The sequence below is a fragment of the Globicephala melas genome, chromosome 2 (genome assembly GCF_963455315.2).
Source record: "Globicephala melas chromosome 2, mGloMel1.2, whole genome shotgun sequence".
In the NCBI taxonomy this organism is placed as follows: domain Eukaryota; kingdom Metazoa; phylum Chordata; class Mammalia; order Artiodactyla; family Delphinidae; genus Globicephala; species Globicephala melas.
In genome coordinates this window covers 49,890,144-49,916,591 of record NC_083315.2, presented here as the reverse complement: position 1 = coordinate 49,916,591, position 26,448 = coordinate 49,890,144, and the positions used below count along the sequence as shown (strand labels likewise).

Here is a 26,448-nt window from a genome sequence, read left to right as displayed (position 1 = left end):
GCAACCAAAAATAAATTAAAAAAATAAATTTATTAAAAAACAAGCTGAGCAACCAACTCTTATGATATACATAGATCATAATCATATGCAAATTTAAAGGCAGATTAATAAATGACTGTAACAAAGATAGAGATAGTGGAACAGTAAGCTTGTTGATTTAGCTACTCATTGCTTTCTAAAATTCCAAAGTACCTTAAAAGACTGCTTCAAAATTCTCTCACATCCAGCCAACGAATCAAAATCCAGTATCTGTTTCAGAACGGTTCTGCCAGCATAGTGAGATAGGTTTGTTCTTCACTGTAATAAGAAACCCCATGGCTACAGCTCTCATTAGAGTATCCATGAACCAAAAGAAACATGAATATAGCATTATTTTACTGGCATTCAGTACCCAAAAGACATTCTACATCATCAACTGACAGCATAAAAGGGAGGCAGCTGACAGGTGATTTTTTTTTTTTTTTTTTTTTTAGAATGTGCCTCAGACTAAGCTTTTCTGAAAAGGGCTTACTGAAAAAGAATATTTATTCCAAACCGAGATCCTGAAGAAGCAGTGAAACAGTTAATACTTATTTTAATTGCCTTTCACTGATTTTTAGTAGGCAGTAACAAGTACTGGTAAAATAAAAGTCTTGAACTCTGGTGTTAAGAGAAGCCACTATTTAAGATGCATTTATACTGTGTCACCTCATTACCTCAATGTTCATTTGTCCTCTCAAAACTAAGGGAAAAACAAAAAGAATGAAATTAAATGACTGAATTAAGATCAAGATGTAGGCCTTTACAAGTGCTAACAATTATCTACTGACAATGAAAAGCTAGTCAAGATATCAGTATTGTAATTTTGTCTGATTTCTTCAGAGATATTATAAAATGGACATGAATTTGCTAGATAGTATTTTCCCATTCTATCTCTTCTAAAATAATTTTAATGAAGTAAAAGGCTTTACTTCACTTTCAAGTAAAAGTTATTATTTTTAAGTATTTTAATTTTCTCAGCTGTTTATCCTCTAAGTTCAACACATAATTTTAAACATTGAAGATCTATAATTTATTTGTAAGAACAAGACTGTAGTTTGATACATAACCATTAAATTCAATCATGTTCCCCAAGGGAAAAATTCTCATTTTTAAGTCAACACAGTCCTTATTTTTAAATAGTAAAATAGCAAATATACTAGCCTTGGAGTCAAAAGAGCCAATTTTAAACCCTGGCCCTGCCATTAACTAATGATCTTGAGCAAGTCACTTAATCTCTCTGGGCCACAGTTTGTTCATTTTTAAAATGGAACAGATACCAAATACTTCACAGAGCATGTGAATGTTAACGTAAATGAGGAAGTATATTAAAGCATCTATAGCACAATCAATGTATAGTATACACAGGTCTTCCATAAAAGTTCAATAAATGCTTTCTCATTCAGTCATTCTCAGTTTTGTTTATTCGTTTGGTTCAAAAATCACAGAGTAGCTTATGGTAGTGGTTAAGAGGACAGGTTCTGCAGTGAGCCCGCCTGGATTCAAACCTCAGCTCCACCACTTACTACATGTGTAACCTCGAGGAAGTTATTCAACTTCTCTAAGCTTCAACAGCCACATCTTTAAAATATTATAATAATAATAATGCTCATACACGTGTAAGAATTAAGAGATAACATATATAAAGTACCTACCTTAGTATGCAGCACAAACAAGTTTACAAATGTTAAGAAAATCATAACAAATGCATTCAAACTGTTGTGAAATATGCATAAAAGACAAATACCAGGAACTAAGGTTATCAACCTACTACAAAGGCCTCAGCCACCACCTGAACACCAGAACCACATGGCTGTCCTAAGGGCCCTCTATTCCCAACCACATTCTCAACTACTCAACCTGGATGTCCTACAGGTATCTTGAAATCCAACGTTTTTTAAAACCAAACACATCAAGTCTATTTCTTTTCTGTATACACATCATTCCTGCTGTGCTCCAATCCAATGGTTACACTGCTACCTGTTATGTTTTTTAAACATCTTATCTAGCCAAATCATTCCCATTTATAAAATCTCCACTGACTCCACACTGCCTACAAGATTAAAGCCATCTGGTTCCAACTCATGTCTCCAGTCACAGCACAGTACTCCATTTCCAGGAACAGTGACTAACCACTCTAGCCTAGACCGTGCAATAGCCCACTACCTGGTCTCAGCAGGCATTCTTATTTCTCTCCAATCCAACTTCCCCATTTTCATTAGATCGATTTTAAAATGCAGTAATGTCACTTGCCACTGTTCTTAAAGTCTAAGCCTGTAACATGGCCTAGAAAGCCCTGCCTAATCTTCGCCCTGTCTCTACCCACCACCCTCTTCCCCTCCCACTCTTTCTCTTGCCCAGTAAACTTCTGAGCACAGGCCTTTCCATGCTTAGAAAGCTAACTCCTTTCCGCTACAGGGCCTTTATACATACTACCAGCTTGCTATCTCTTGCTAGGTCTCATCCCAAACAACTCCTCTTACTAAGAGTCCTACACATCCTTTATGTCTCAGTATTACCATTATTTCCTCCAAGAAATGTTCCAAACGATGTTGGAACACACTTTCAAAGCACACTGTACTTCTCTTTTTTTTTTAATTAGTTCTAAAAGTACAACATGAAAACGAAACAGCTCTTTACTAAGCGCAAAAAGATGAAACGAACATGTAAATGACTTCCAACGCTAAGGAATTTTTGAAAATTAAATAGTAACAGGGACTGCTCAGTTATCCTATTCAAAGTCCCATTCCCACAGAATTCTGGGAACATAGAGCTTGAATCATTTATTTAAACAACATTCACTTGTATTTTTGGTTTTAAAAACAAAATTTTTTAACATCTTTATTGGAGTATAATTGCTTTACAATGGTGTGTTACTTTCTGCTTTATAACAAAGTCAATCACTTATACATATACATATGATCCCATATCTCTTCCCTCTTGCGTCTCCTTCCCTCCCACCCTCCCCATCCCACCCCTCTAGGTGGTCACAAACCACCTAGCTGATCTCCCTGTGCTATGCAGCTACTTCCCACTAGCTATCTATTTTACACTTGGTAGTGTATATATGTCCATGCCACTCTCTCACTTTGTCACAGCTTACCCTTCCCACTCCCCATATCCTCAAGCCCATTCTCTAGTAGGTCTGTGTCTTTATCGCCGTCTTACACCTAGGTTCTTCATGACTTTTTTTTTTGTCTTAGATTCCATATATATGTGTTAGCATATGGTATTTGTTTTTCTCTTTCTGACTTACTTCACTCTGTATGACAGACTCTAGGTCCATCCACCTCACTACAAATAACGCAATTTCGTTTCTTTTTATGGCTGAGTAATATTCCATTGTATATATGTGACACATCTTCTTTATCCATTCATCTGTTGATGGACACTTAGGTTGCTTCCATGTCCCGGCTGTTGTAAATACAGCTGCAATGAACATTTTGGTACATGACTCTTTTTGAATTACGGGTTTCTCAAGGTATATGCCCAGTAGTGGGATTGCTGGGTTGTATGGCACTTGTATTTGTAGATTTTTAAGGAACCTCCATACTGTTCTCTATACTGGCTGTATCAATTTACATTCCCACCAACAGTGCAAGACTGGTCCCTTTTCTCCACACCTTCTCCAGCATTTATTGTTTCTAGATTTTTTGATGATGGCCATTCTGACTGGTGTGAGATGATATCTCATTGTAGTTTTGATTTGCATTTCTCTAATGATTGTTGAGCATTCCTTCATGTGCTTGTTGGCAATCTGTATACGTTCTTCGGAGAAATGTCTATTTAGCTCTTCTGCCCATTTTTGGATTGGGTTTTTTTTTTGTTATTGAGCTGCATGAGATGCTTGTAAATTCTGGAGATTAATCCTTTGTCAGTTGCTTCATTTGCAAATATTTTATCCCATTCTGAGGGCTGTCTTTTGGTCTTGTTTATGGTTTCCTTTGCTATGCAAAAGCTTTGTAGTTTCACTAGGTCCCATTTGTTTATTTTTGTTTTTATTTCCATTTCTCTAGGAGGTGGGTCAAAAAGGATCTTGCTGTGATATATGTCATAGAGTGTTCTGCCTATGCTTTCCTCTAAGAGTTTGATAGTGTCTGGCCTTACATTTAGGTCTTTAATCCATTTTGAGCTTACTTTTGTGTATGCTGTTAGGGAGTGTTCTAATCTCATACTTTTACATGTACCTGTCCAGTTTTCCCAGCACCACTTATTGAAGAGGCTGTCTTTTCTCCACTGTATACTCTTGCCTCCTTTATCAAAGCTAAAGTGACCATATGTGCGTGGGTTTAACTCTGGGCTTTCTATCCTGTTCCATTGATCTATCTTTCTGTTTTTGTACCAGTACCATACTGTCTTGATTACTGTAGCTTTGTAGTATAGTCTGAAGTCAGGGAACCTGATTCCTCCAGCTCCGTTTTTCGTTCTCAAGACTGCTTTGGCTATTTGGGGTCTTTTGTGTTTCCATACAAATTGTGAAACTTTCTGTTCTACTTCTGTGAAAAATGCCAGTGGTAGTTTGATAGGATTGGACTGAATCTGTAAATTACTTTGGGTAGTAATTTTCACAATGTTGATTCTTCCAATCCAAGAACATGGTATATCTCTCCGTCTATTTGTATCATCTTTAATTTCTTTCATCAGTGTCTTATAATTTTCTGTATACAGGTCTTTTGTCTCCTTAGGTCGGTTTATTCCTAGATATTTTATTCTTTTTATTGAAATGGTAAATGGGAGTGTTTTCTTAGTTTCACTTTCAGCTTTTTCAACATTAGTATATAAGAATGGCAGAGATTTCTGTGCATTAATTTTGTATCTGCTACTTTATCAAATTCATTGATTAGCTCTAGTAGTTTTCTGGTAGTATCTTTAGGATTCTCTATGTATAGTACCATGGCATCTGCAAACAGGGACAGCTTTACTTCTTTCCGATTTGGATTCCTTTTATTTCTTTTTCTTCTCTGACTGCTGTGGCTAAAACTTCCAAAACTATGTTGAATAACAGTAGTGAGAGTGGGCAACCTTGTCTTGTTCCTGATCTTAGTGGAAATGCTTTCAGTTTTTCACCATTGAGGACGATATTGGCTGTGGGTTTGTCATATATGGCCTTTATTACGTTGAGGAAAGTTCCCTCTATGCCTACTTTCTGCAGGGTTTTTATCATAAATGCATGTTGAATTTGTCGAAAGCTTTCTCTGCATCTACTGAGATGATCATATGGTTTTTCTCCTTCAGTTTGTTAATATGGTGTATCATGTTGATTGATTTGCGTATATTGAAGAATCCTTGCATTCCTGGAATAAACCCCACTTGATCATACTGTATGATTCTTTTAATGTGCCATTGGATTCTGTTTGCTAGTATTTTGTTGAGGATTTTTGCACCTATGTTCATCAGTGATACTGGCCTGGGGTTTTCTTTCTTTTTGACATCTTTGTCTGGTTTTGGTATCAGAGTGATGGTGGCCTCGTAGAATAAGTTTGGGAGTGTTCCTCCCTCTGCTATATTTTTGAAGCGTTTGAGAAGGATAGGTGTTAGCTCTTCTCTAAATGTTTGATAGAATTCACGTGTGAAGCCATCTGGTCCTGGCCTTTTCTTTGTTGGAAGATTTTTAATCACTGTTTCAATTTTAGTGCTTGTGATTGGTCTGTTCATATTTTCTATTTCTTCCTGGTTCAGTCTCGGCACGTTGTGCGTTTCTAAGAATTTGTCCATTTCTTCCAGGTTGTCCATTTTACTGGCATGTAGTTGCTTGTAGTATTCTCTCATGATCCTTTTATTTCTGCAGTGTCAGTTGTTACTTCGACTTTTCCATTTCTAATTCTATTGATTTCAGTCTTCTCCCTTTTTTTCTTGATGAGTCTGGCTAATGGCTTATCAATTTTGTTTATCTTTTCAAAGAACCAGCTTTTAGTTTTACTGATCTTTGCTAACGTTTCCTTCATTTCTTTTTCATTTATTTCTGATATGATCTTTATGATTTCTTTCCTTCTGCTAACTTTGGGGTTTTTTTGTTCCCTTTTCTCTAATTGCTTTAGGTGTAAGGTTTGGTGGTTTATTTAAGATATTTCCTGTTTCTTAAGGTAGGATTGTATTGCTATAAACTTCCCTCTTAGAACTGCCCTTGCTGCATCCCATGGGTTGTGGGTCGTCGTGTCTCCATTGTCATTTGTTTCTAGGTATTTTTTTATTTCCTCTTTGATTTCTTCAGTGATCACTTCGTTATTAAGTAGTGTATTGTTTAGCCTCCATGTGTTTGTATTTTTTACAGATCTTTTCCTGTAATTGATATCTAGTCTCATAGTGTTGTGGTCGGAAAAGATACTTGATACGATTTCAATTTTCTTAAATTTACCAAGGCTAGATTTGTGACCCAAGATATGATCTCTCCTGGAGAACGTTCTATGAGCACTTGAGAAAAATGTGTATTCTGTTTTTGGATAGAATGTCCTATAAATATCAATTAAGTCCATCTTGTTTAATGTATCATTTAAAGCTTGTGTTTCCTTATTTATTTTCATTTTGGATGATCTGTCCATTGGTGAAAGTGGGGTGTTAAAGTACCCTACTATGCTTGTGTTACTGTTGATTTCCCCTTTTATGGCTGTTAGTATTTGCCTTATGCATTGAGGTGCTCCTATGTTGGGTGCGTAAATATTTAAAACTGTTATATCTTCTTCTTGGATCAATCCCTTGATCATCATGTAGTGTCCTTCCTTGTCTCTTGTAACAGACTTTATTTTAAAGTCTATTATGTCTGATATGAGAATTGCTACTCTAGCTTTCGTTTGGTTTCCATTTGCATGGATTATCTTTTCCCATCCCCTCACTTTCAGTCTGTATGTGTCCCTAGGTCTGAAGTGGGTCTCTTGTGGACAGCATATGTATGGGTCTTGTTTTTCTATCCATTCAGCCAGTCTGTGTCTTTTGGTGGGAACATTTAATCCATTTACATTTAAGGTAATTATCGATATGTATGTTCCTATTACCATTTTCTTAATTGTTTTGGGTTTGTTATTGTAGGTCTTTTCCTTCTCTTGTATTTCTTGCCTAGAGAAGTTCCTTTAGCATTTCTTGTAAAGCAGGCTTGGTTGTGCTGAACTCTCAGCTTTTGTTTGTCTGTAAAGGTTTTAATTTCTCCATCAAATCTGAATGAGATCCTTGCTGGGTAGAGTAATCTTGGTTGCAGGTTTTTCTCCTTCATCACTTTAAGTATGTCCTGCCACTCCCTTCTGGCTTGCAGAGTTTCTGCTGAAAGATCAGCTGTTAACCTTATGGGGATTCCCTTGTGTGTTATTTGTTGTATTTCCCTTGCTGCTTTTTTTCTTTTTTTTTTGCGGTACGCGGGCTTCTCACTGTTGTGGCCCCTCCTGTCGCGGAGCACAGGCTCCAGATGCGCAGGCTCAGCGGCCATGGCTCACGGGCCCAGCCACTCCGCGGCATGTGGGATCTTCCCGGACCGGGGCACAAACCCGTATCCCCTGCATCGGCAGGCGGACTCTCAACCACTGCGCCACCAGGGAAGCCCTCCCTTGCTGCTTTTAGTATGTTTGCTTTGTATTTAATTTTTGATAGTTTGATTAATATGTGTCTAGGCGTGTTTCTCCTTGGATTTATCCTGTATGGGACTCTCTGTGCTTCCTGGACTTGATTAACTATTTCCTTTCCCATATAAGGGAAGTTTTCAACTATAATCTCTTCAAATATTTTCTCAGTCCCTTTCTTTTTCTCTTCTTCTTCTGGGACCCCTATAATTCGAATCTTGGTGCATTTAATGTTGTCCCAGAGGTCTCTGAGATTGTCCTCAGTTCTTTTCATTCTTTTTTCTTTATTCTGCTCTGCAGTAGTTATTTCCACTATTTTATCTTCCACGTCACTTACCTGTTCTTCTGCCTCAGTTATTCTACTTATCCCTTCTAGAGTATTTTTAATATTATTTATTGTGTTGTTCATCGTTGCTTGTTTCATATTTAGTTCTTCTAGGTCCTTGTTAAATGTTTCTTGCATTTTCTGAATTCTATTTCCAAGATTTTGGATCATCTTTCCTATCATTATTCTGAATTCTTTTTCAGGTAGACTGCCTATTTCCTCTTCATTTGTTAGGTCTGGTGGGTTTTTACCTTGCTCCTTCATCTGCTGTGTGTTTTTCTGTCTTCTCATTTTGTGTATCTTACTGTGTTTGGTGTCTCCGTTTTGCAGGCTGCATGTTCATAGTTCCAATTGTTTTTGGTGTCTATCCCCAGTGGCTAAGGTTGTTTCAGTGGGTTGTGTAGGCTTCCTGGTGGATGGGACTAGTGCCTGTGTTCTGGTGGATGAGGCTGATCTTGTCTTTCTGGTGGGCCGGTCTACGTCTGGTGGTGTGTTTTGGGGTGTCTGTGGCCTTATGATTTTAGGCAGCCTCTCTGCTAATGGATGGGGCTGTGTTCCTGTCTTGCTAGTTGCGTGCCACAGGGTGTCCAGCCCTGTATCTTGCTGGACGTTGAGTGAAGCTGGGTCTTGGCATTGAGATGGAGATCTCTGGGAGATTTTTGCCGTTTGATATTACGTGGAGCTGGGAGGTCTCTTGTGGACCAATGTCCTGAAGTTGGCTCTCCCACCTCAGTGGCACACCCATGATGCCTGGCTGGAGCACCAAGAGCCTGTCCTCCACACGGCTCAGAATAAAAGGGAGAGAAAAGAAAGGAAGGAAGAAGAAAGAAAGAAAGAGGATCAAATAAAATAAAGTATGATAAAATAAGTTATGAAAATAAAAAATAATTATTAAGAAAAGAATTTTTAAAGGTAAAAAAAAAAACAGACGGACTGAACCCTAGGACAAATCGTGAAAGCAAAGCTATACAGACAAAATCTCACACAGAAGCATATACATACACACTCACAAAAAGAGGAAAAAGGGGAAGAATAATATATCTTGCTCCCAAAATCCACCTCCTCAATTTGGGATGATTCGTTGTCTATTCAGGTATTCCACAGATGCAGGGTACCTCAAGTTGATTGTGGAGCTTTAATCCACTGCTCTGAGGCTGCTGGGAGAAATTTCCCTTTGTCTTCTTTGTTCCCACAGCTCCTGTGGCTCAGCTTTGGATGTGGACCCGCCTCTGCGTGTAGGTCATCTGAGGGCGTCTGTTCTTCGCTCAGACAGGACAGGGTTAAAGAAGCAGCTGATCCTGGGGCTCTGGCTCACTCAGCCCGGCTGGAGGTAGGGTTATGGATGCAGGGCGAGCCAGCGGCGGCAGAGGCCAGCAGGACATTGCACCAGCCTGAGGCGCGCCGTGCGTTCTCCTGGGGAAGTTGTCCCTGGATCACGGGACCCTGGCAGTGGTGGGCTGCACAGGCTCCTGGGAGGGGAGGTGTGGGTAGGGAAGGGTAGTGTGGATAGTGACCTGTGCTCGTACACAGTCTTGTTGGTGGCGGCAGCAGCAGCCTTAGAAACTCGTGCCCCTCTCTGGGGTCCGCCATGATAGCTGCGGCTTCCGCCTGTCTCTGGAGCTGCTTTAAGCAGTGCTCTTCGAGCACCAGGAAACAAAGAGGCAAGGAAAAGTCTCTTATCTCTTCGGCAGGTCCACACTTTTTCCCGGACTCCCTCCTGGCTAGCCATGGTGCACTTCATGCTGTTTTCACACTGCCAACCCCAGTCCTCTCCCTGCATCTACCGAAGCCTGAGCCTCAGCTCCCAGCCCCCGCCTGTCCCGGCGGGCGAGCAGACAAGCCTCTTGGGCTGGTGAGTGCCGGTCGGCACCGATCCTCTGTGCGGGAATCTCTCTGCTTTTCCCTCTGCATCCCTGTTGCTGCGCTCTCCTCTGTGGCTCTCTGTACTTCTGTTTTATGGCATTTACCACAAATAAATTACTTGTACAAATGAATGTTTAATTTCTTTTTCCCCCTGCCAGACTGTAAGCTCAGGGAGGGAGAGGATTAAGTCTGCTGCATTTGCCCTTAAAACCTCGGAAGCTACCGAAGTGCCTAGCCCAAAAACAGATGGTTAACAAACAATTGCTAAGTTAACAAATGGAAGCAATAAATCAAAGTGTAAGAAAGATTTCAGGCCCCAGGCTGTGAAAACTCTCTAAAAGCCAACCTTTTGAAGGCAGTCAGCTGTTCTTCACTGAACTACTTACAGGTCACTAACATTTATCCAATGTCTACATGTACCAACAGCTGTGTCAGAAATTAATGTACAGTACCTCATTTAGTAGTCACAATCATCCTGTGAGGTAGTTAGCATTTGCTCCATTTCTAGGGTGAAGCAACTGAGGCCAAAATGGTTAGCTCTCATCCAAAGTCAGCACAAGGAGGCAGAGTTAAAATTTTGGCTCTAATGCCATGTGTAGTATAACAGTATAGCATCACCAGTAGGACAATTTAAGCAGTGGCTGAAGAAAGGCTATCAATTAAAAATGTCACGGGGACATTTTTGTACATATATGATCCATCACTAAATAAGCTAAACTGCAAAATCTTCAAGGAGCAACGCAACTCCAATTTCATGAGTCTAGCATTAAGATAATGTCTTCTAAACTATGTGTGGCTATACAAGAGAAACCACAACATTACACTATGTCCTCCCCCAATTCCACCATCAGAGGGCAATTTATCTGGTGCTAAAATGGGCTGTCAAAAAACAAAGGCTGTGGGCAGTTATCAGCTAAATGAAAGAGTTCTGACCTCCTACAAGGTCTCCATCTTCCAATCCCTCCTATTCCACACAGTGATGAAAATACCCTTCCCTGTCTGCCAAGGATATAAGTTTCAAGCATTTGCAAAGGAACTTGAGCCTCTACCTACTTCCCACTACTGCTCCTGCTTCAATGTAACCTAAATAAATAAATAAATAAGATTCCTCCCAATCTCTGTTCTTGGAGGAGTAGAGGAATCACAATTTCTGGATTACCAACAGGGCTAGCCCTGGGTGGGAAAAAGGTAGGTGGGTATTGTTTAGACTAAGGTTCTCTCAGGTCCTACAGCTGTTTACTATTTATCCACCAAACAGTAATAACTATATATTTCAATAAATGAATCAATAAAACTCTGATTTAATGCAGTGGCTCTCAAATTAAATGGATACTAAATTCAACTGAGCAGCTATAACATATATTTTGCATGCATGAACTTACCCTGGCCCCACAATAAAACTATCAAATCATAATTGAGACTGATGTCCAAGCAAGAGTAATTTTTAAAAGCTCCACATATTATTATGATGCACATCCCTAGCTCAGAACAACTGTTTTATTATGTTACAGCACTAAACTTCTTATTCATTCAAACACTGGTTGGTTATGTGTGACAGTTAAGTGACAAAATCATATAAATGAATAAAGATCTAATTGTATTATAGCTACACATTGCACTTCATACACACATTTACATTCATTTCCATAGAGAAATACCTTCTCTATTTCCTTGAATAACATGGCTGTCTTAGTCTTTTTCTTTTTCCACATTCGATAATGAAGGACAAGAAAAATTTTATATCTCTGTCTTCTATGTGAGAAAGAAAATAGCTTAAACACACCAAGAAGCAGGGAGAACATACACTCTGGTGTACCTGGGACAGCCAGCTTTATGTTTATTGTATGGGTATAATTATTAAGCGAGACTCCTCACTCTCAAGGATATCCTGGTTTGATGATAACTTATATCAGAAGTAGGCCACTGTTTTCATTTCTAGGTGATTTTTAATTGTTATAATTGATGTGTGCCATTAAGATCACCTTTTTAGAAGTGTACAATTCAGAGTTCATTGTTGGGTTTTTTTTTGCAACCATCCCTAATATAATTCCAGAACATTTTTATCATCCTAAAAAGAAGCCCAATGCCCATTAGCTATCAATCCCCATTCCTTCCTCTCCCCAACTCCTGAAAATTACTTATCTACTTTCTGACTCTACAGATTTGCCTATTTGAGGCATCTCATAAAATGAAATCAGACAATATGCAGCCCTTTGTGTCTGGCTTCTTTCACTTAGCATAATGTTTTCAAGGCTCATCTATGTTAAGTATTATCAGTACCTCATTCCTTTTTTGGCTGAATAATGTTGTATTTTATGGATATACCACATTTTATTTATTCATTCAATAGTTGATGGATATTTGGTTGCTTCCATTAGTTAACTATTAACTGCTATGAACAGTGGTATGCAGATTTTTGTGTGGATATGTTTTCAATTCTCTTGGGTATATGCCTACGAGGAGAATTGCTGGGTCACGTGGTAACTTTATGTTTAACTTTTTGAGGAACCACCAGGCTGTGCTCCAAGGGGTCTGAACCATTTTGCCATCCTACCAGTAATGTACAACGGTTCCAATTTCAGACACCCTCATCAACACTTGTTATTGTCTTTTTTATTACAACTACCCTAGTAGATGTGAAGTGGTATCTCAATGTAGTTTTCATTTGCATTTCTCTAATGACTAATGATATAAAGCATCTTTTCATGAGCCTATTGGCCATTTGTATATCTTCTTTGGAGAAACGTATATTTCAAATCCTTTCGTAAATTGGGTTATTTGGCTTGTCATTGTTACCTTGTAAGAGTTCTTTATATACTCTGGATACTAGACCCTTATCAGAAATATGATTTGCAAATATATTCTCCCATTCAGCAGGCTGTTTTTTCACTATCTTGACAGTGTCCCCAGAAGGATAAAGTTTTTAATTTTGACGAAGTTCAGTATGTCTTATTTCTTCTTTGGTCGCTTGCGTTTTTGGTGTCATATCTAAGAAACCACTGCCTCATTCAAGGTCTTGAAAACTTAAGTTTACATGGTTTTAGCTCTTACATTTAAGTCTTTGATCCACTTTGAGCCAATTTTTGTATATGGTGTAAAGCTAGGAAACAACTTTGTTCATTTACATGTGTATATCTAGGTGTCCCACTAAAACTAAAATCTGTAACAAAAAAATCTCCAAATACTTGGGAAATAAACCATACAAGTCAGAATAATTCATAAATGAAGGGAAATTAGAAAACGTTTTTAACTGGTCAAAAATGAAGTAGAACATAGCAAAATATGTGGGATGCAGCTAAAGCAGTGCTTAGAAGGAAATGTACAACTTCACAGGCTTACATTAGAAAGTAAAAATGTCTCAAATTAACAATCATAGCTGCCAATCTAAGAAACTAGAAAAATAAGAGCAAAATAAACCCAAAGCAAAGAAAGAAAGAAGATATAAGAGTAGAAGTAAATGAAATTGAAAAGGGAAAAAAATAGAGAAAATCAATGAAATGAAAAACGGTTTCTCTGAAAAGACCAATAAATTGATAAATCTCTTATAAGACTGACAAACTAAGGGAGAAGATACAATATCAGAAATGAAGGAGAAAATATCACTACAGACCCCTAAGACATTAAAGGGAAAATAAGGGACTACTAGAAACAATGCTTCACACATAAATTCTACACCTTTGGAGCAAATTGATTCATTCTTCAAAAACAAAAACTCAAAACAGATCAAAGAGATTATTTGAGTAACTCTGTATCTATTAAAGAAATTGATTTTGTAACTAAAAAAACTTATGAAATAAAAATCTCCAGACCCCCCTCCAAAAAAACCAATTCACCATAAATTGTATGGGTTATTTCTAGACTCTCAATTCTACTCCATTAATCTGTATGTATATCCCTACACTAGTAGCAAAATGTCTTGATTACCATAGCTTTGTAGTTAAGTTCTGAGATCAGGAAATGGGAATCCTCCAACTTTATTATTTTTAAAGACTGGTTTTTGGCTATTCAAGGTATCTTGAATTTTCACGTGAACTTTAAGATCAGCTTGTCAATTTCTGCAAAAACATCCAGCTAACATTTTGATATGGATTGCCCTGAATTTGTTTGGGGAGTACTGAAATCTTAATAGTAGTAAGTCTTCTAATTCATAAACACTGTATGTCTTCCATTTACTTAGGTTGCCTTTAGATTCTTTCAACAATGTTTTCTAGTTTTCAGAGTACAGGTATTGCACTTCTTTTGTTAAATTTATTCCTAAGTACTTTATTCTTTTGATGCTATTATAAATAGAACTGCTTTCTTAATTTCACTTATGGATATCACTGCTTTCACTCTATGATTCTTGACTTCAAAAATGTAGAATGACATTTTAAAAAGAGTAATCAGAAGTTTATTATATTTATTTTTTAAGTTTTTTTATCGAAGTATAGTTGATTTACAATATTGTATTAGTTTCAGGTGTACAGAAAAGTGGTTCAGTTATATATCTACACATACATATATATATACACACACATGATTTTCATATTATTTTCCATTATAGGTTATTTTAAGACACTGAATATCGTTCCCTGTACTATAAAGTAAATCCTTACTGTTTACCTATTTTATATACAGTAGCGTGCATCTGTTAATCCCAGACTCCTAATTTATCCCTCCCCACCCCTTTCCCCTTTGGTAACCATAAGTTTGTTTTCTATGTCTGTGAGTCTGTTTCTGTTTTGTAAATAAATTCATTTGTACTATTTTTTAGATTCCATATATAAATATTTGTCTTTCTCTGTCTGACATACCTCACTTAGTATGATATTCTCTAGGTCCATCCATGTTGCTGCAAATGGCAATACTTCATTCTTTTTTATGGGTGAGAAATATTCCATTTTGTGTGTGTGTGTGTATACACACACACACAGACACACACACCCATCTTCTTTATCCATTCGACACTTAGGTTGCTTCCATGTCTTGGCTATTGTGAATAGTGCTACTATGAACACTGGGGTGCATGTATCTTTTCGAATTACGAAATCCCAGGAATGGGATTAGAAATCCCAGGAATGGGATTGCTAGATCCTATGGTAGCTCTATTTTTGGTTTTTTAAGGAACACCCATACTGTTCTCCATAGTGGCTGTACCAATTTACATTCCCATCAACAGTGTAGCAAGGTTCCCTTTTCTCTATACCCTCTCCAGCATTTATTATTTGTAGACTTTTTGATGATAGCCATTATAACCAGTGTGAGGTGATACCTTACTGTGATTTTGATTTGCATTTCTCTAATAATTAGCAAAGTTGAGCATCTTTTCATGTGCCTGTTGGACATCTGTATATCTCCTTTGGTGAAATGTCTACTTAGGTCTTCTGCCTATTTTTGATTTGAGTTGGTTTTCTTTTTGGATACTGTATTTTATAAGCTGTTTGCATATTTTGGAAATTAAGCCCGTCGGTCACATCACTTAAAAATATTTTCTCCCCTTCTGTAGGTTGTTTTTTTGTTTTGATGATGATTTCCTTTGCTGCACAAAAGCTTTTAAGTTTGATTAGGTCTCATTTGTTTATTTCTGTTATTATTTCTTTTACTTTGGGAGACTGATCTAAGAAAATATTGCTACGATTTATGTCAGAGAATGTTTTGCCTATGTTCTCTTCTAGGAGTCTTATGGTGACATGTCTTATATTTACGTCTCTAACCCATTTTGAGTTTATTTTTGTGCATGGTGTAAGGGTGTGGTCTAACTTCATTGACTTACATGCGGCTGTCCAGCTTTCCCAACACCACTGATTGAAGAGACTGTTTTTTCTCCATTGTATATTCTTGCCTTCTCTGTCAAAGATTGACTATAGGTGTGTGGGTTTATTTCTAGGCTCTCTATTCTGTTCCATTGATCTATATGTCTATTTTTGTGCCAATACCATGCTATTTTGATTACCATAGCTACGCAGTACTTTCTGAAGTCTGTGAGGGTTATGTCTCCATCTTTGTTCTTTTGCCTCAGGATTGCTTTGGCAATTCTTTGTCTTTCATAGTTCCATACAAATTTGGGGATTATTTGTTCTAGTTCTGTGAAAAAATGTCATGGGTATTTTTGATGGGGATTGTATTAAATCTGTAGATTACTTTGGGTAGTATGGCCATTTTAATAATATTCATTCTTCCAATCCAAGAACATGGGATATCTTTCCATCTCTGTGAATTGTCTTCAATTTTCTTTATCAATGTTTTATAGTTTTTAGCACATAGGTCTTTCACCTCCTTGGTTAGATATGTGCCTAGGTATTTCTGACGTGATTTTAAATGGGATTTTTTTTTTAACTTTCTTTCTGATATTGCATTGTTAGTGTAAAGAAATGCAACAGATTTCTGTATATTAATCTTGTATCCTGTTACCTTGCTGATTTCATATATTAGTTTTTATGTGGAGTCTTTAGGGTTTGCTATGTAGAGTATCATGTTATCTGCATATAATGACAATTTTACCTCTTCCCTTCCAATTTGCATACCTTTTATTGCCTTTTCTTGTCTGATTGCTGTGGCTAGGACTTCCCATACTACGCTGAAAAGAAGTGGTGAGGGTGGGCATCCTTGTCTTGCTCCAGAATTTAGGAAGAAGGCTTTCAGCTTTTCACCATTGAGTATTATGTTGGCTGTGGGTTTGTCATAAACGGCTTTTATTATGTTGAGATATGTTCCCTCTATACTCACTTTGATGGGAGTTTTTATCGTGAATGGATGTTGAGTTTTATCAAATAATTTTTCTGCATCTATTGAGATAATCATGTGGTTTTTGTCTTTTGTTAATGTGGTGTATCACATTGATTGATTTGTGTATGCTGAACCATCCTTGTGACCCTGGGACGAATCCAACTTCATTGTGGTATATGATCTTTTTTATGTATTGTTGGATTCAAGTTGCTAATATCTTGTTGAGAATTTTTGCGTCTACATTCACCAAAGACACTAGCCTGTAATTTTCTTTTTTGGTAGTTTCTTTGGTTTTGATATCAGGGTGATGGTGGCTTCATAGGATGACTCTGGGAGTGTTCCCTCATATTCAATCTTTTGGAAGAAAGATTGGTATAAGTCCTTCTTTGTATGTTTGGTAGAATTTCCCAATGAAGCCATCTGGTCCTGGACTTCTGCTTGCAGGGAGTTTTTTTAAATTACATATTATATTTCACTTCCAGTATTCAGTCCATTCAAATGATCTATTTCTTCTTGATTCAGTTTTGGTAGGTTGTATGTTTCTAGAAAATTGTTCATTTCTTCCAGGTTGTCCAATTTGTTGGCATATAATTGTTCACAGTATTCTCTTACGGTTTTTTGTATTTCTGCAGTATTGGTTGTTATTTCTCTTCTTTCATTTCTTATTTTGTTTCTTTGGGTTCTCTCTCTTTTCTTGGTGACTCTAGCTAGATGCTTGTCAATTTTGTTTACCCTTTCAAAACACCAGCTCGTGGTTTTATTGATCTTTTCTACTGCTTTTTGATCTCTATTTTATTTATTTCCTCTCTCATATTTCCTTCCTTCTACTGACTCTGGGTTTTGTTTCTTCTTTTTCTAATTCTTTTATGTGGTAGGTTGGGTTGTTTGAGATTTTTCTTGTTTCTTGGGGAAGGTCTATATTACTATGAACTTCCCTCCTTGAACTACTTTTGCTGCATCCCATGGATTTTGTAATGTTCTGTTTTCATTGTCATTTGTCTCAAGGTATTTTCTGATTTCCTCTTTGATTTCACTGTTGACCCATTGGTTTTTTAGTAGCATGTTGTTAATTTTTTTTAATTGCAGTTAAACACGAATTGCCTTGGGTCCTCTAATTTTTATCTACTACAAGGGGAAAAAAATTGATCTAAATAAGCAAGAAACCCTAATAGCCATCCACTTTGCTAAAAGATCTTAAAAAATCAGAATCAAGCAATGCCAAATAATTTTAATCCCAATTTCAGTACTGGGCAATGCAACTACCTTATGCACACACGTGTGCACACACATACACACAGTCACAAATGATGTCTTGCATTCCCTTATTAACTATATAAACAAAATAACCGCTATTCTCTTAGTCGCATGAACTTGAGGGAGACTATCTTACTGTAATTTTCAATGTGATTAGAGATTCTTTGCTCTTACAGATTTATCTTTCAGTTACTTTTAATACAAGAATATTTTTCTTCACTGTAAAATAGGATATTTTTATTACTGTTTACAAACAATTAAATCCAGGCAGAAATTCAAATTCTAAATTAATTTAAGACTATCATTTAACTATTGTTTTATGGAAAATGACCAAAGCATTCCATTTCAGCCAGAATTACACATGCTATATCTAATTACACATTTTTAAAATACAATATGTTGTATGAACTTAATGATGGCTACTACTCAGTATTTAAAGATATGATTCAATAAGGAAAACAAACTTTACTTTGAACTTATAGCTATTACTTGAAAACAGTTTTTCTGTATTATATAACTTTCATAAAGGCAGAACATACCCTACAAACAATTACACTTAATTTTATAAAGCTCTGACTTATATTTGGTTATAAATTTTAGGTAAAATTCAAAAACATTAACATATGATCAATAAAAGTATGAAACATAGATATCACTGAGAAAATAATCCCATACTAACTACAAAAGGGACTGCCTAACAAATTCATGGGTATCATGATAGATATTCTGGCCTGAAAAACAATTTAAATGATATAAGTCTATCAAAAGAAAGGCAAGAAATCATTATAACTCAAGGCACTTTGAACAATGGTGGAGGTTGCATCTGCACATGGGCATAGGGCCAAGAGAAGGCAAGTGGGGACTGAATCCAGTTTGTTCTCCACTCTCTAAACCCTGAACCCTAGCAGAGGGCAGCATCCACCTAAAATTGGGAGAAGAGCCTTTTTCTAAGTTTGCAAGGGCTAGCTGTGACTTGGCTGTAACACATCCAAACAACTAGTTCTTAGAAAAATTAGGACAACTGAAATACTAAATATTGGTACCCTTCCTAAAATCATTAACTCCAAAATATCACTTCTCACTGTGAGTTTATTTTGAATGTTTTAGGTAAAATCGTTAATATAGCAAAACATAAATAGGTTCAGGGGAGGGGAGAAATCATCTAAACTTCTAAAATAGTATCCTTCTAGTTCATTTGGATTTCTCTGATTAATAACTGGTTATATATTCAGATTAGAGACATTTTAAAGCTGAATGCTAAAAAATTAGAGGAGAGCTTAGGGGTATATTGTTAAGAACCTATTCCTAATAGAGAAATATACAACTTATTTTACACAACATATATAGTGTGAAAAATTATGTATTAACTAAATTTGACGGAAACTAGAAGTAATTTTTTTAAGGTCACTATCGCTCCTTTCATTTAATTGTACAGGGAGTTTGAAGATTTTTTTTAATTGTGTTTCCTTAAAGACACACATTTTTAAATGATACAAATTATTAATCATGATAAATAATCCAAACTACTGACTAAAAAGACATTATAACTGAAATTTTTATTAGAATGACCAGCCTATAAAATGTGTATTTTATTTCTAGATATACCAATGAATTGCCATGTGACTTTTAGTGACTCACATCTTCACTACCTCAAATCAGTTGTACAAAGTGGAGCAAGAATATAGCTGAAACTCTTGCAGGAAATTATGAGGATATAACCACAGGGCACCTTGGGCTCCTTAGAGATAAGCACCATATTATTAAAATTATTATTAAAAAGGATATTTTGTAAACTGCCCTTATTAAGACTAAATCCCATCCATTCATGACCTTTCATTCCCAGATTAATTACACATACATAAGAGCAATGTCGTCTTCACATGGGACACACAGAAAAAATAAAGGACACATCAAGGCAAGGTGTGAAAATGAGAATGAGATTCTAGTCCTCCACCACCAACTCACTTTCAATATTAGCACTCTGTCATTTTTAAAATGTATTCTTATACCTATCCCAGATCATAATGATTTCTGGAAAAAAACCTTTGCCAATAATTGCATCTTGTAAAAAGATAAATTATTCTTACTAGAAACCATCTCCATTCTCTATATTATTACGAATACTAAATGCATTTAAATCTTTTAACCTTGTATCACCTGAATCAAACCTGTATATAAACGCTGTTCTAGGTCTAACTTTATCTTTATTTATAAAGATAAACATGATTTGGCATATACCATTATATTCAGAATCAAAAGATTTCTAAATGAATGTGAAAAGAAGTATAGCAATATGGGTAGGCATGCAATACAATTAGGAACTGGCATATTTGGTGTTAACGTAAAATATACACAAGCATGAAATGTATACATTTTACGTGTTTTTATGTGCTTTGATTTTACTCTGCATAAGTGGAATCACAAATAATGAATTTTTTTGTTTCTAGCTTCTATTGAGAAACATATTTGTGTTACCTGTGTAGTATGTAGCTGTAGTTCATCCATTTTTATTGCTATAAAATAAACAGATATAAATATATATATAAACATATATATGTTATATATATATATATAAACATATCACAATTTTATTCAATCAACTGTTGATGAATATTGAATTGAGTCTGAAGCTACTAAAACACTGCTGCCACCAATATTATCAACATATCTCTTGGTACACATGTTCATTCACTACTCTCAGGGGTACACTCATGGAAGGAAATTATTGGGTCACAGGGTAAGCAAGTAACAAACTGTTTCCTAAAGCGGTTGTAGTAACATATATTCCTACCAGCAGTGTTTACTGAGTTGCTATAACTTAACATCCTCTCCAAAACTTGTACTGTCAATCTACTTTTTAAATTCAGACACTCTAGTGTTTTATGGAGCCTCTTTGCAGTTTTAATTTGTATTTCCCAGATTACTAATGAAGTTAAGCACCTTTTTCACATATTTCTTGAATACTTGTATTTCTTTTAGAAAGTGCCTTTAAGGGACTTCCCTGGTGGTCCACTGGTTAAGACTCCGCATTTCCACTGCAGCGGATGTGAGTTCAATCCCTCATCGGGGAAGTTTCACATGCTGTGTCATGCAGCCAAAAAAAACCAGAAGGTGCCTTTTTATGTCTCTTACCCCTTTTTCTATTGGATTTTTTGTCTTTGTCACACTGATGTGCAGAAGTGCTTTGAATATTCTGATATTTACATTTTGTCTGTTACATGTGTTGCAAATATCATCTTCCACCCTGCTTTCCCTCTCTATTCTAATGGTGACTTTGCAAGGACAAAGTTTCTTAATTTTAAGGTAATCAAACTTATAAACTGTGTTATTTATATCAGCACATTTTATTTCTTTTTAAGAATATTTTCCTGTCCAGAGATCATGAACATGTTCTCCTTACATTTAGCTTCTAAAGTTTTATAGTTCTGCCTTTCACGCTGAGATGTACAAATCAATCTTTAATTGGTTTTTGCATATGGTATAGAGTATGAGTCATATTTTTGCTTTATCACCAATTGTTCCAATATCATTTATTGAATAATTCTTTTCCTACCACTCTAAAGTGCCAGTTTTGTCATAAAGTAAGTGCACATGTACAAACTGACCCTCTTTCAGACTCTTTATTTCTTTTGTTTATCCTTGTGACATTATTTCATGAAAGTAATTATTGTAGATTTATAGGCTTTGAGTAGACAAAGTCTTCTGATTTGATCTTCTTTTTCGTAACTAAGCTATTCTTGGGAAGACCACAAAATTTCCTTTAGAACACAAAACAGAAACAAACTAATAAAATTTTTTATAATATCCATTGGGATTACAATGAATTGAGAATAATGCTCAAAATGGATTATAACCCTCAGAAAAACATAACCTTAATGGATGACCAAATTAACCCCACAATAAAAGCTACTCTGGACCAATGCTGACAAAGCTTTAAAAAAAAAAAAAGCCTCAAAAGGATTCAGCTGATACCAAGTAACTTAAACGTGTACAAAAACAAAGTTCAACACTGTATAAAAAGTGCAAAAAAATCGCTATACCCAACAATGTCCAGCATTCAAACAATGAAAAGCAGGAAATGTGGCCCATAATAATAATAGGCAATCAATATAGAGAACCAGGAATGATAAAGTTAATGGAATTAACAGATGAAGACATTAAAACAATGATTATAAGTTTTATATGTTAGAAAAGGTAAAGAAAAATAAGAATATGATGAGGAGAAAAATGAAAAATAAAACTTCCAGAGATAAAAAATAATTATTAGAAACAAAAAACATACTGGATGATATTAAGAACAGATTATATATTGAAAAAACAATCAGTGAACCTTGAGACATGACATTAACCATCCAAATAAAACAGAGGAAAAAAAGAATGAAAAAAAAGGGGGAGTTAAGTGCTGAGACAGACAATCTCAAAAGTATAACTGAAATTCCCTCCCCTCCAAAATATCACCTGGGATAAGTGGGATATCTGAAAAAATAGTGGTCAATATGTTTCTAAATTTGGTTTAAAAAAAAAAAACTCAAAAAAACTAAACAGGATTTTCACAGAGAAAACCATATGAAGGCACATTTATAATCAAGTGACATAGTCACTAAAAGAGTTGTAAGACTGAAGAGCAGTCAAACAAAATAGAAAATTTACATATGAGGCAACAAAGTAAAAATAACAGCAGACTTTCTGTCAGAAACTATACAAGCTATTTCAGAAATGACTTCGCAACATATTACCAGAGATAGAGAGGGACAAGATAGAAGACCCAATTCATCAAGAATACATTTTTAAAAAAAGATATGTATGCACCTATTAAAAGAGCTTCAAAATACATGAACCAGTAAGTGAAAGGAGAAACAGACAAATCCACAATTAAAGTTGACTTTTCTCTCAGCAATTACTGTAAACAAATAGAAAATCAGAAGGGATAAATCTTGACGAACACTATCAATCAATTTGACCTAATATTTTTAGAAAGCTCCACTCAACAGCATACAATTCTTCTTAAGTGCACACAAAACATTCATTTATACAGACAACGTTCTGCACTCTATAATAAACCCACAAAGCAAAATATGTTTGTGGACCACAAAAGAATTAAATTAAAAACCTATTAGAGAAAAATATCTGGAAAGTTTAGGAAATATTTGGAAATTATATAGGTCCAAAAAAAATCACAAAGGAGCTTAAAAATTAACTCCATGTAAACAAACACACGTAAAGAAACTTTGCAGAATGCAGACAGAGAAACGTTTTAAATATTAAATGCTCCTTTAGAAAAAGTAGGAAGGTCTCAAATACTAGAATGAAAGAGAAGGTATCACTACAGATCCTTCAAACATTAAAACAATAAAGAAATATAACATAAAACTTCATGCCAATACATTAGACAACTTACATGAAATAGACAAATTCCTTAGAAGACACAAAAAACTAAAGCTTATTCAAAAAGAATTATTACAGATCTGAATAGCCCAATATCAATCCAATAAATTGAGTTCATAGCTTAAAACCTTCCCACAAAGAAACTCCAAGGCCAGTGGTCTTCATTGGTGAATTCTACCAAACACTTAAAGAAGAAATAACACCAACTGTATGAAAACTTTTCCAGAAGAGGAAATTTCTCCAACTCACCCTGTTATCCTGATACAAAAACCAAAGACATTATTAAAAAACTACATACCAATGTCTACTATGAACACAGATGAAAAAAATCTCTAACACAAATCTGAACTTATACAACAATTTAACTCAAAATTACCTTTATTTCAAGATATCAGAAAACATTTACATATTTGCAATTTTTGTCTATTATCTGTATCTGTAACAACTTTCTTCAAGGCTTCAACATCGGAATTTTATGCTTTTGTATCACTGACCTAAAAAGATTGAAAGTGAGATAATTCTTGGGATAGCTCACCAAAATAAATGGCGTCTTAATATAAAAAATTTAACCCAGCAATATATAAAAAGTATTAACACATCATGACCAAGTGGGGATTATCTCAGAAATGTATGATTTATTCATTCAATATTCAAAAATCAATCAACTACATTAACAGACAAAAGGAAAAAAACCATGTGATCATCTCAAGATGCAGAAAAAGCATCTGATAAAAATTCATTTGATAAAAATACTCACTGATAATAAGAAAAAAAATACTCTCAGCTAACGACGAATATAAGGGAATTTCTTCAATCTGATAAAGGACATCTATAAAAAACCTACAGCCTACATTAAGTATGATGGTAATCATACTTAATGGTAAAAGCCTGGATGGTTTTGACCTAAGATCAACAGTAAGGCAACAGAGATTTCCCTGGTGGCGCAGTGGTTAAGAATCCACCTGCCAATGCAGGGGACACGGGTTCAAGCCCTGCTCTGGGAAGATCCCACATGCCACGGAGCAACTAAGCCTGTGCACCACAACTACTGAGCCTGCACTCTAGAGCCCATGAGCCACAACTACTGAAGCCCGCATGCCTAGAGCCCATGCTCTGCAACAAAGAGAAGCCACCGCAATGAGAAGCCTGTGCACCACAACAAAGCCCATGTGCAGCAACGAAGACCCAACACAGCAACAAAGACCCAACACAGCCATAAATAAATAGATAAATAAATAAATAAGAGTAAGGCAACAATGTGAGCCCACCACTTCTATTCAACATTGCACCGGGACTACTAGGCAGTGCAATAAAGCAAGCAAAAGAAATAAAAGGTACAAAAATTGAAAAGGTAGAGGTAAAATAGTCTACACTCACAGACAAGATGATGGTCTACGCAGAACATTTGAAGGAATACACAAAACTGCCACCAGAACTAGTGAGTTTAGCAGAATCATAAATTACAAAGGTTTATGTAAAAATCTATATTTCTATACACTAACAACAAACAATCGGGAACTGATTTTAAGACGCCATTTACAACAACATAAAAATAGAAAACAGAGATCAATTCAACAAAATACGTGTAATACCTTTACACTGAAAACTATAAAATACTGCCGAGAAACTAAAGACAGCTTAAATGGAGAAATATACCAAATTCACACAACAGAAGACTCAACTTCCTTAAGAGATTAACTATCTCCTTATTAGCCTCTATGATAAAAGCATTCATAATCAAAATCCCACTAAGGCTTTTCTGTAGAAAATGACAAGCTAATTCTAAAATACACAGAAATGGAAAGGACTTAGAATAGAAAAACAGCTTTGAAACAGAAGAGCAAACTTGGAGGATTTACACCACCTGATTTTTTTTTTTTTTTTTTTGCGGTACTCGGGCCTCTCACTGTTGTGGCCTCTCCTGTTGCGGAGCACAGGCTCCGGATGCACAGGCTCAGCAGCCATGGCTCACGGGCCCAGTCGCTCTGTGGCATGTGGGATCTTCCTGGACCGGGGCACGAACCCATGTCCCCTGCATCGGCAGTTGGACTCTCAACCACTGCGCCACCAGGGAAGCCCCACTACCTGATTTTAATATAAAGCTATGGTAATCAAGACAGTACAGTATTGTCATAAGGATAGATACATAAATCAATAGAACATAACAGAATCCTGAAATAGACCCCCATATAATGTAAACTGATCTGCAGCAAAGGTGCCAAGGTAGTAATTCAGTAGGGGAAAATATAACCTTTTCAAAAATGCTTCTTGAACAATTTGATTTTCATATGCAAAGAAATAAATCTCATCCCTTACCTAATACCATATATAAAAATTAACTCAAAGGGGACCAAACGCTTAAAATATAAGAGCCCAAAGCAGTTCTAAGACATGAAGGAAAAGAAAAAAGGCAGAAAAAATTTTGCCCAATGTCTGTGCCAACTCCTCCAATTTCTACTCAGAATTAGGGCAGAATTATAGGGAAAACAAATCTGAAGTTCTTCAGTCAGTATTTGAAACTACTCAAAAGGAAAGAGTGTTTCCCATCTAAGAACTCAGAGTAACTCCAAAACAAGTAGCTCTTAACTCAATCACAGCCCTCAGAACCATGCAAAACCTGCCATAAAGAATAAGACACTGTTTATATCTTCAGAACTTAGTGAAAAAAGTATCATAGAGGATACCCTAAAGCTTAAACATAACCCAAATATAACAACTGAAGTTATGCTCAGAGCCATCACGGAGGTTCAGAGAAGGTACAGAATTATAAGGAAATTATAGGTGAAATTCTCTGGAATGAGAATGTCTAAATTCCTATAGTGCTTTAATTCAAATCACTCAGTGTTGAGCAGTTACTGAACTATATATATATATATATATATATATATATATATATATATATGAAATGTAAAAAAGATAAGAAAAGAAAAAAAACATTAAAAGATATACAGAAGACTAACCAAGGTTTATATTTTAAAATGTGAACTAAACTTCATTATTCCCATCCTTCCTGTACATATACAATTTTTCGACTGAAGGATACTTTTCAATTGGAAAAACAATACCTTTTCCCCTAGTTCCCCAAACTGAAGGATATCATAAAATGGGCTGTTCTGCAGTCAAGGTTTAAGAAGAAAAATATATGGGCATAAGAAACTGACATTGGAATAAAGTATTTTAACAAAAACTCATTTTGTAAGCTCATAAAAATTCTTTCTACTGTTTAACTATTCAAGAAAAAATTTAAACATTAAACAGCAAAGTACTCTTAAACAAGAATAACAAGAGCAAATATTGCAAGTAGCTTTCCCAGGTTTTTACTGACATAACCATCAGGCTTGATCAACTGTATCT

General features: G+C 35.8%; 1 protein-coding gene across 12 annotated transcripts in view; it reads right to left on the bottom strand.

The window, feature by feature from the left end:
* MEF2A (myocyte enhancer factor 2A) overlaps positions 1–26,448 on the bottom strand; it is a 181,045-nt gene that overhangs the window by 127,887 nt on the left and 26,710 nt on the right. Inside the window, exon 3 of one of the 12 annotated variants that reach the window (XM_030873125.2) lies at positions 20,185–20,222. The exons of the other annotated variants lie outside the window; for them this stretch is intronic. The gene's annotated coding sequence lies outside the window, so the exon portion shown is untranslated. The remainder of the gene's footprint in view (positions 1–20,184; positions 20,223–26,448) is intronic. 12 annotated transcript variants of the gene reach the window in all.